This window comes from Mugil cephalus, chromosome 14 (genome assembly GCF_022458985.1).
Source record: "Mugil cephalus isolate CIBA_MC_2020 chromosome 14, CIBA_Mcephalus_1.1, whole genome shotgun sequence".
NCBI lineage: Eukaryota > Metazoa > Chordata > Actinopteri > Mugiliformes > Mugilidae > Mugil > Mugil cephalus.
In genome coordinates this window covers 3704375-3714528 of record NC_061783.1, presented here as the reverse complement: position 1 = coordinate 3714528, position 10154 = coordinate 3704375, and positions in this window count along the sequence as shown.

The window sequence follows — 10154 nt, the reverse complement described above, 5'->3', positions numbered from 1 at the left end:
CCTGTCCCCGACTTTGAGAGGTGAACTCTTGGCTCTGCGGTTGTAGTTCTATGCCTGACAGGCCTGTTCAACCTGACTGTTCTGCTGGGCAATACCTGCAACTTCAGATAAGTCATGTCTCAAATGAGCAACAAACTCATGATAGTCAACAACAGCATTGCTGGGGAGGGCATGTTGGAATACAACATCAACAGGCAACTGTGGGATCCTCCCTAACATCAGGAAGAAGGGGGCAAACCCTGTTGTCTCATGGGCAGTGCTATTGTAACAGAATGTCAGCATCTGAAGCATCTGGGGCCACTTCACTTTGGATTGGGGGGGCAGAGCTCTTATCATATTCCCAAGCGTCCTGTTGTATTGCTAAACAACACCATTCCCCATTGGATGGTACGGGGTGGTATGCGATTTCTGGACGCCAGCCATGCGAATGCATGAGACAGTTTAGAAAAATGATCAGTCACAACAAGGACATCCACACACTTGTTGTCAGTCTGTTCTGCAGTCCAAAAATCAATACATACAAGTTCCATTGGTCCAGAGGTCAGATGCTTCCAAGTGGAGCGCGATCGTTTGGCTCAGGGGTTTTGCCCACCACACAATGAAAACAGTTCCTCACATGATTAATGATGTCACGCCCCATTCCTAGTCAGAAAAACCTCTGCCTAGCGAGGGAGAGTGTACGAACCTGACCCTGATGACCAGATGAATCATGTAGGCCACGGAGGACTATGGATTTCAGGGAGTCTGGAACAACAAACCGTGTCTGAGTGTTCATTTGACTGTCGTTCTTTACCTTGTACAACACGTCGTCTTTGATGGAAAGTTTGGGCCAGTGTCTCAAGAGTTTCATCACACCACAAGGCTCATACGCTCACGTCTAGTGGGTCTCCGGTGATGCTGGATGTAGTGGAGTACTCTACCCAGAACAGCATCCTACTCCTGTAGATTTATCAGCTCACTCCTCGGTTTAGATGCAGTCTGGTCAACACTGACAAGTTGGGGAATAGCTGGACCTGTACCTCTCACTCGACTGACACCTCCTGAGTCACGTGCTGGATCAGTAGGTCAGTTGGGCATGGGAGACACCACTGGCCTGGCGACCTTTCCATCAAGAGGCAACTGAGAGAGGAGGGCCCTTAGGCCATCGAAGGCGGCATCGACTAGAAGGATGAATGGAGCATTGAAATCTGGATGGGCTAATGTGACACTGTGTAATAGGTCACGTTTCAAAGTTTCAAATGAATCCCTACACTCATCAGTCCAGTCAGCTTGAGACAGTTTCACATGACCTTTCTTAAAGTTAGGCTTATGGCTTCTACCTCTCTTTTGTGTAGCGGTGGGTTCTGCTACCATGTTGAACAGTGGTTTAGCTTTAGCAGAGCATCCAACAATGAAATGATGATAGTAGAGAGCAATCCTTAGAGAACCTAAGAATGATCTTATCTTCTTGGCGCATGGCGTTTTTCCGTCAGAGTCCATCAGGTCAGATTCCTGGACACTGCTGATAGCCTGTACTGTACTACTTGATGTTTCCCAAAAACTTTAAAGACCGGCGGAGAAAGTAGCACTTTTTAGGTTAGAGCTTCAAGTTGTTCATTGCGAGGCATATAAAAACCTTCTGCAAACGCTGAAGAGCAACACATTCAGATGGAGCAAAAACCATGAGATCATCCAGGTAACATAACAGACTTGTGAAGTTTTCATCCCCAAAAATGTATCATTCGCATGAATGTGGCAGGGCTGTTGGTCAGGACTTGTGGCAACCTGTTATATTCATGGAGACCGAATGGGGAAGAGAATGCTGTGTATTTTGTGTCATTTTCATGAAGTCTAACATTATAAAACCCAGAGGTCAAGTCCATTGTGGAAAAAAACACAGCTGTTTTAGCTGTGTCAATTCTATGAGACACTGCCCCACCCTCCCTGTCATTTGAGGAAAACAGCATAGACAACAACTGAGGCAGATTGTCCTGAGCATTACTGACTGAAGATGTGACAGTTTGGCCTTTAGCTGCATCTTTCACTTGTGAGATCAGCCACTTGATAGCATTGCTGCCCAGAATCATATCATCAGCTTTACCTAGCACAACTAAAACAGGATCACTTTATAGCCATAAACAGATACAGTCAGGTCATATATGGCAGAAGGTGTGACAGGGTGACCGCCACAACCAACAATGACAAAACTGTTTTTCAATGCTTGGAATAGACTGGGAAAGTTTAGAGTCCGCTGTCTCACTCACAGCGCATGCCATAGATCCACTACTTTGCACAATGATAGTTTTGTTTGATGGCAAGGAGCTACTGTGGGTGTGACACAACGTTTTATAATCATCTTCTGTCAAGTCTGAGGTGGGAGTTTCACTGATATGATCTGCGCTGTCCTGACATAATGCTATCAGCTACTTGTTGCCCAATCTGCTGTACAATGGTGGACATATGGTCAGCTAGTCTACCATCATCAAGAGAAGGGCATGGAACTGATGTGTCAGTGCATTGTGGTGGATTTAAAATCATCTAAGGGATGGGCCTGAAGTATCACTACACTCCCACATTTGAAAGGACTATGCACAGAATCTTCATCATAACCAGACTTATCTCCCGCCCTACGGTTGCCCAAAGAAAATGGAGCTGGTGTACTGTGAAACATTCTACCTCTACCAAAATCAAAAGTATCAGACTTACTGAAACACATACTTGGGATAGGCAAAACAATGTTCAAAGAAAATAACAGGCCACCGAGAAAACAACTGTGATCTATATGAAACAGCCAAACACACTGAAGAAAATGATACACCTCAAAGGCAGTGTAGCAACAAGAAGACATCCACCCGGTCCGGCGTGGTCATGGACGGGTCACGGCACCAATGTAACCCTCTTGTTTGTTTTTTTTTGTTTTGTTTTTTTTTTTTTTTTTAGTGGTTGTTGTATGACAGAAAAACAGGGAATGGTAGGTAACACTTTCTCACGGGCACATTTCTCTCAGTGGAATCCTCATTTCGTCTGAGGAACTGGCATTACAGAAGAAGCAGAAGAAGAAGAAGAATGGGGAGTGTTAAGTGAGCCGTCGGCTTCACTGAAATCACGTGTATGGGAGCACTTCGGTTTCCCAGTGAACCCTCCGCGTCGTCCATTAATTTCAGATAATGGACCCCTCGTAGGGCATTAACCTGCATATACCATGGCCACTAAAAATAAATATTATGTCAATTATTAATACGTTAATGTTGTTTTGTTTACTGTTTAAATCATAGGTTTTTTACAAGAAGCAGCTGAGCGGATTATTTAACAGCTCCCGTCCGGGGCTTTGCAGCAGTTACTAATCAGCGGAGGGGAAGAGAAATGATTGCTTAATGTTACATTACGTGATGCAAAGTATCATTTCAGAAGGCCAGTGCACTTATTACAGCGTGTGTGTCTAGAGGATCATGCGGAATTTCCAGTCCACAAATTTCCTAAATCGCTTTTTTTGCAAGAAATATTATCCACCATTCACTCTAATCATTTAATGTATAGAGGATCATCCTCTACACATTAAACAATTGTCCAGTTCCTTTGGTGTAATCTTGTGTCGCATCTCTTTCTTTTTTTCATATTCTCTTCTCTCTTTATCTTGTGCTGCATCCCAGTCTTCAAAATTATCAAATTCACCAAATAGGTTAAAGTTAACTATAAAATAACATTTTTTTTTGTCAACTGTATTCCCATTATGATAAATAAACTGAAATAATATATGTTCTGTGTTTCTGTTACCATGGTTACCAAAGCATTTGAGCCAGCGCAGTCATTTAGAACTGTCATCAGGTAATTTGACCAGAACTTATGAGTGTCCATTATCACTTTTTAATGTACCCCCTGCATCCAGTCAGAATAAAGGATTCACGCAGATCATGGTGAAAGTAAGGGTTAATGCCTGAAGGGGTGAAAGTGTGTTTTTTTCTTTTCCTATAGGAACAGAATGAATGAATGGTATTAAAACCCTAATGCATTTGTTTTATGTTTTATTCTATTTATTTTTAACTTTTTACAACAGGAGATGGTTTAAGTTTTGCAGTTTCTGTTCAAAATAAATGAAAAAAGCTAGTCTTATACATGTCTGACTTTTTGTTGCTATTTTCCCGTTGTACCAAAACCTTACCGAACCGTGACCCCCATACCGAGGTACGTACCGAACCGTGACTTGTGTGTACCGTTACACCCCTAGTATATATAGAAGAAGTGTTGTTTACATGGACAAACTGGAATCTGTCTGACAGATATGATTCAAACCAGTCTAGTGCAGTTCCTGTAATCTTGATCACACTTTCAAGTCTCTGTAGTAGAATATTGTGATCAATAGTGTCAAATGCAGCACTGAGATCTAGCAGGACAAGTATAGAGACAAGTCCATTGTCTGAAGCCATGAGGAGATCATTGGTAACTTTAACCAGAGCCATTCCTGTACTGTGATGAGCTCTAAAACCTGACTGAAACTCTTCAAACAAACCATTCCCGTTTAAATGATCAACCAACTGATTGACAACAACCCTTTCCAAAACTTTAGAGATAAAAGGAAGGTTAGAAATTAGCCTGTAGTTGGCTAAAACATCTGGGTCAAGAGTGGGTTTTTTAAGTAATGGTTTAATTACAACAGTTTTAAAAGACTGGGGCACATATCCTGTTAATAAAGATAAGTTTATCGGATTTAATATGGAGGTATTAATAATGGAAAAACCTCCTTGAGCAACTTAGTTGGGATGGGGTCTAGAAGACAAGTTGATGGTTTAGATGCTGTAATAACTGAAGTGAGCTCAGGAAAATCAATTAGAAAGAAAGAATCCAAATATTGACTAGGTCCTACAGAGGTTTCTAATGCCACTGTACTTACATCTTTGGCGGTTGGCAAGGTGCTATGAATTTTATCTCTAATGCCAATCATTTTATCAGTAAAGAAGCTCATGAAATCATTACTGCTGAGGGCTGAAGTAATAGATGACTCAACAGAGCTGTGAGTCTTTGCCAGCCTGGCTACAGCGGAAAAGAAATCTGGGGTTGTTCTTGTTTTCTTCTATTAATGAAGAATAATATGCTGTTCTAATCTTACGGAGAGTTTTTTATAAGTTGTTAAACTATCTTTCCAGGCTATGTGAGCTTCTTCAGAACTAGTGGAATGCCAAATTCTTTCCAGCTTTCAAACTGTCTGCTTTGAACTACGCAACTGTGAATTATACCATGGAGCTACCCTCCTCCGATTTATCACCTTTTTCAGAGGAGCAACTAGATTTAGAGTTGTGCTAAGTGATGCTGTCATGCTGTCAACAAAATAATCTATTTGTGATTGAGTTAGATTGTGGTTGCTGACATCCACATCAATGACATAAGGCACTGAGGTAAATACTGAAGGAATTAATTCCTTACATCTAGTCATAGCATCATCAGATAAGTGTCCACTATAATGTCTTTCCAATTTCTGTGTAATCTCTTATAGTAAATTCAAATGTTACAAGGAAATGATTGGACAATAGGGTTATGAGAATATATTGTTAGACCTTCAGTTTCTATGCCACATGTTAGTACAAGATCTAGGTGATTGGAACAGTGAGTTGAACCATCTACATCCTGAGAAAAGCCAATTGAGTCTAGCAATGACATAAATGAAGAGCTAAGACTGTCACTGCCAACATCAACGTGGATGTTAAAGTTACCTACTACAATGACTTTATCTGTTCTAAATGCTAAATCACATAGAAACTCAGCTAAAAATTCTGAGTAAGGAGCAGGTGGGTGCTACACCACAACAAAGAGAATTGTTTTTTGTGTTTTCCAGTCTGGATGAGCAAGACCAAGAGAAAGACAAAAAACAACCATTAACACACAAAGAATTATCATCTCAAGTACAATATTTCAATTGATGGTTATGAAGGTTATGAAGAGCTTGAATAATGTCTTTTTGTGTTCAACAGGACTGACTGTGTGTCTGATGGGACACTGATGGGACACATCCTTAGCAACACATCTACCTTGTTGTTAGTGATCAGGGCGACAGTGGCTCAGGTGGTAGAGCGGGTCGTCCAATGATCAGAGGGTTGGCGTTGTGTATGAATGTGTATGAATGTGGTGGTGGTCAGAGGGGCCGTTCGGCGCACATTAGCAGCCACGCTTCTGTCAATCTGTCCCGGAGCATCTGTGGCTACAAAAGTAGCTTACCACCACCAGTGAGAATGTGTATGAATGAATAATGGGTTCTGTAAGAAAGTGTTTTGTGAACCACTCTGTGCGTTGAAAAGCGCTATATAAATCCAATCCATTATTATTATGATCAGAGACCATAATTTTCCATTTTTGGTGCTAATGTGTCATGGGGAAAAAAATATTCTCATGCAAACTTTTCCTGCACTGTTTTATGTGTGTGCGTCATGACGTGGCACACACACTGCACCCCGGTTGAGTTTAGGCGTATTGTATTGTATTTCTATAAGCAGAAATTCTACCGTGACCCTGAGGCCAATCTTGCGTGGGGGCTGGAGACAGTTCATGGCCTCTTTATTTCATCATAATTTATTTTATATGTAATATGTAACTGAAAAAACTTGAAAATGCCAATGATGTGCCGCATACTGCCAACTGTTGCGGGTTAGGCTTGTTAGCTCCCTTGTGTGTTACTTCCAATCTTGGCAGAGGGGAGGGTTGTTGGTTGAAGCGTAGACTTGTTAGCTGGCGTTTTCTTGTGTGTTACTTCTGATCTTGGCAGAGGGGAGAGATGTTGGTTGAAGTGTAGTCGCATGTCCCATCATTTATTACCTACTGCTGTTGGCTAGGCGAGTTAGCTGGTGTTTTTTAGTGTTTTACTTCTGTGACCAGGCTAATTAGCTGGTGTCTGTTTTATTTCTGATCCTAGCAGAAGGGAGAGGTGTTGGTTGAAGTGTAGTCGCCTGTCCCCTCACCTCTCACCAGCTACCTGCCATGGACTAGGCAGCTGGTGTTTGGTAGTATCTCACTTATGATATTGGCAGAAGGGAGAGGTGTTGGTTGAAGTGTAGTCGCATGTCCCATCATCTCTGTTGCCTACTGCTGCTGGCTAGGCTAGGCTAGTTAGTAGCTGGCCGTTGGTCTGCTGGTCGGTTTTCCAGTTGGACTAGGCTTCTAAACGAGTTTTGCCTCAGATCATGGTGCAAGGGATCATTACATCTCTTCTTGTGTAATAATGAGTAATTTAATGGCCAAAATACAACCAAAAAATAAATCAGTACAACTAATTTAGTTCAATTGCACTGAATGTAAAGAAACAAGGGCTTACATCTTGTTGCCTACTGGCAGACTTATTCTCTTATCACCACACCCAATCAGCAGTTCACCTTTTAAAATTCACAGCCCTTGGAAAGTTTGGTAACACTTTCTATGATGGTTGTATTTATAATGCCCTATGAATGCACTCATAACGTTTTATAAGGCGTCTATAAAGCATTATAAAGGTCATTATTAACATCTATACGTATTCATAAGTCCTCATAACCAACTTCATGATGCATTATGACAACTGGTTACGAATGATTATAATTTTAATCTGAATAGTGCATTATTAATATGTCAATATCTGCCTAGCCACTTGTTAGTTTTATAATGCATCATAACTACTTTGCTTTGCTAAATGTGCATAGTGATGCATAATGAGTTTTGAGTTCTACTATAGTGCTTTATATCTGTAGTTATAAGTATATGTAATAAAGTTATAATAATGTATACATCTCTCTACAGCACACTGTTATAAACAGCTATGCAATATCATAAGTGCTATTTGTCAGCGCTAAGTAAAGTGACAAGAATATGACACTATTATTAACAGATATAAGTTACTATGAGTAATTATTAGGTGCAATGAACACATCGTTACCCCATATACACAATATTATAAATTACTGTGTTGTTATAGATATAAGATTATTATAAACAAATATGAGGCAAAATGAAATGAGAGTCTGGACAGTAAAGACAAAGGAATGCATTTAGATCACTTTATTTTCATTTAAACAACACAGATAATCAAAATGATTGTCAATGCTCATTACACAAACACAATGTTGGTGGTTATTATTGGAACCAAACGCATGTGGTGCAGGCATAAAAACTACAGTGAAATCATATAAAGGTAACCAACAGCCAACAGTAACTGCCAAGCGACCTAAATAATGAAATTATTCCCCTGCTTCCCCTGTAATCAAAACATACCCACCTATTTAGCACTCATGTGCATTGTATTTTCTTATGTCATGTACTATGCGGCCAAGTATGTGTGACCCATGGTTTCTACCAAGCCAGTACTCCCACTCTATAACTTTCAGGTGTTGTTTTAAAAGTTTTGAAGAACGGTTGCCACGATGCCGCCAAACATCCATTTTAAAGGTCTGCCATGCACGTTCTAAATCCTGAGTGTGGGCTCTGGTAGTTGGATCAACAAAATTTCTTTTGTGACATACTGTGTAGTGTCTGAAGACCAACTCTGTTAATGCCCTGTAGTACGCTCTCCACTCATCAGAGATGATAACTGAGCCCCTTCTAATATGACGCTGAATGATTGGCAACAGATCAGTTTGTGACCGTCCTCGAACAATCTTCAGAAGAGGCCTTCGGGTCTTCTGTCCAACGTCCATAATACCAAAAACCCATTTTTTGGTGCGGCGCCAGGATGGACCGACCCTTCCACAGTTATGCTGCAAACACATGCACAAGATATATATACAGTATTGTACAGTACTATCTGACTTTGTGTGTGTGTGTGTGTGTGTGTGTGTGTGGGGGGGGGGGGGGTGGGGGGGGGGTTACCTTTCTTTTATGTGAGAATTTGCTTTCATCAAGCATGACAAAACAATGACGGCCACCAACCCTCATTTTTCCACAACGTTTGAGTTAGTTTACTGCTCGCACACAGACCTGAGAGCAAAAACACAGGACATCATCACAGGCTGTCTTGTTCACATAACTGCTTTCTATAACCTTTATTTTTTTCAGTTAATCAAATTTATAATTAGGTTTAAGTGATGCTGGAACACGAACTTTAAGAGTAATTTTGAGGGAACCAATTGCAGAAGAGAATGCATGCAATCTATAGTATTAGTAGATAATTCTACTCAAGGTAAAAAGGTTGGTTTCCCTTTTAGGAATAATTAGGATTTTTTGGCATTAACTGGTCATATTTAATTTATGGTAAATCACTGGTATAGATAAACACTACGTACTGAAGGACAAATATTTCTTTTGTCTTTCATTTCTTTGTTGTTAATTGCCAAATGATACATTGATGTGTGTCAGCCATGTTAGTACAAATTGGTCTACAAGGTTACATTATTAAGGTGTTAGACATTCGAACCTGTTATGAAAAACAAAGAGGTTACATATCAATTCAGTAAGCTTGATTTGCATTGCCATTCAAAAATGAACAGTGCTGGTGCAAAAGCAGTAGAAACTGAATCTGAAAATCCATACCTCTCTTAAGGTTGCAGCCATTCGGGTTAGAGTCCTGCTGCTTGCTGCCACGCCATCATCCATTAGATCAACCTGTCTCATTCTCAGTCCTTGTGAGAACCTGAGACAAAGCCAGTTGGACAAAGGACACAGTTAATTGATACAATAAGCTGGGCAAGAGACAAGGGCTATGATGGTTGCAGTGGCGCAAAAAGTGAGTATGCACCATGTGCGGCCCATAAGGGCGTTGCACTAGAGGGGGCGCCAAAGCAATGTGGGGAAAATAATTTTGAGCATTTTCTTTATTTATGATCAATAACAGAGGCAAGTTACAGATTAACTCCAACGTTATCTGCAATGTACGCAATGACGTATGAAGGAGGAAAAAACCCGACCCGGGACTTCTGACGACGTGAGAGACAGACAGACAGAGGTCTCATACTGGGGGAAAAAAGAAAAAGAAAAAAGAAAAGAAAATCGAGCCACTACTTAAGAGTTAGAACTCAATGTTACCAGTAAATTGTTTCATGTCGTGCCCATTTGTCAAGAATGGCATCAAATGAAATAGACCGTGCCACATTATTTTCTATAGAGATCACTGCTAATTGGGTCAAGCGATCATTGCTCATACTCGAACGAAGGTATGTGTTGATAAACTTCATTGGATGATGACAAGATGACAAGATTCAAATGAAAACACTCCACGCGCCCCCTGG